Here is a 346-nt window from a genome sequence, read left to right as displayed (position 1 = left end):
GGACACGGACACGGACAGACACGGACAGACACGGACAGGGACAGACAGGGACACGCCGCGCTCCGGCAGCCCCGCTCCGCTCCAGCAGCGCCACAGGAGGAGCGGCACAGCAGGAGGAGGAGGAGGAGGAGAAGAGGAGGAGGAGGAGGAGGAGGAGGAGAGGAGAGGACAGGAGAGGGGGCGGCACCTCTGCTCCCCCTGTGAGCCCGGGGAGCGCTGGCCAGAGGCGAGGGGGGACTCCCCTCCCTCCTCTGCCCGCTGCTGCCCTCCTCTCTGTGCCCCCACCCCGGCAGAACCTCTGTGTGCCCAGGGGATGTTCCAGAACCTCTGTGTGCCCAGGGGATGT

Source organism: Parus major, chromosome 6, assembly GCF_001522545.3.
Source record: "Parus major isolate Abel chromosome 6, Parus_major1.1, whole genome shotgun sequence".
Classification (NCBI taxonomy): Eukaryota; Metazoa; Chordata; class Aves; order Passeriformes; family Paridae; genus Parus; species Parus major.
This window is presented reverse-complemented; position numbering follows the sequence as displayed.